Genomic DNA, 1397 nt, shown 5'->3' with positions numbered 1-1397 from the left:
CTTTGGGGAGCCAGATAATTTTTCTTCTAAATCTGAGTTATGCCCATGGACACTGTAAAGAATATTGTGCTCGTCCATAGGTTCCTTGCATCATGTGGTACTCATACAATTTGCTTAAGTCACACGCAGCTTGTGAGTCCTACTGGACTTCTGGACCAAGAATTGGCTCTTTATTCACTCAAACAACATGGCACATTCAGCAGCAGAAGTCTGCTGAGCAGTTATATACTGATAGGTCATTCAACAATGCTGCCACAACCTCCTTAGAGTTCTAAGTTACACTTTTTTGAATTAGTAGAACACCTTTTTGTTTTATTGTTTTGGGGGTCAAGTCATGGTCGTCGCAAAGGAATTCACGTTTCTCTTCTCGATGCTGGTTGTTTTTGGTTTCTTCAGCACAACCATGATTGGTGGTACTGTGTACTATGTCGGTGATTCCGCTGGTTGGAATGGAGGCAATGTTGATTACCCATGTTGGTGACACTATAGGTAAGTCCAACTACTCACGTGCTTCTCAGTTGTTTAGAAGTACATATATAAATCTGCATTCATATTGTAAATTAGTTAGGTTAGTGTTGGTTAATAACACTATGTGATGTTGTGGGCAATCCCTACCTCGTGAGCTAGTTTAGATTGAGTTAGTCCAAGGTTCACTTTCTTTTTTTGGTATCAAAGCTAGACCTATCCTTGTTATTGTAGTCTCTAATGTTGTTTATTGTGTGTGGAGGGAGACAATATTAGATTATCCGCATTTGTTGAGGGAGTGAATTGTTCTCTTATATGATTTTGGGTAAGCCGTACCTCCTGAATTAGATTTAGACTATTAAGCTAGTCTCAAGGTCTATTTTCTTATAGTTGGTTATACTTATTACAATGATTTTACAGTGTTTTTATGTTTATCTTTACTTCAATTGATGTTGTAGTTTTCAGTTACAATCAACAACTCCACAATGTGGTGCGAGTGAACCTCTCAGATTCCCGTTCGTGCAATGCTTTTAATCCGATTGATAGTTACTCCGCCGGCAGAAGGTCGATATTAGGGTCGATATTACTGTATTGAAGACTCATTGTAACACGTTTCTATATAAAGAACCAAATCTTCAAAAGGAGCTGTTGTTAAGAATATCTCACAGCGTCAGCTATTTTAATCTGTTGGTATATTAAACTATTCTCTTCTTTCTTTCTTTTTTTTTTTTCATCATTAACTTCACTTACGGAATATATGATTCGTTATATGTAGTTTTATTTTTATAATTTAGCGATAGCATAAAATAATACTAGTAAAGAAATAGACCTGTCCTCTTGTAGCTCTCACATCTGAAGCAGGATACACACACTGTTTATTCCTTGTATTTTTTTCTGCACCAATTTTGTTGATTTTATTTGTTTTATTCCAT

Source organism: Capsicum annuum, chromosome 10 (assembly GCF_002878395.1).
Source record: "Capsicum annuum cultivar UCD-10X-F1 chromosome 10, UCD10Xv1.1, whole genome shotgun sequence".
NCBI classification, from domain to species: Eukaryota; Viridiplantae; Streptophyta; class Magnoliopsida; order Solanales; family Solanaceae; genus Capsicum; species Capsicum annuum.
Note: the sequence above shows the minus strand (reverse complement) of the source record.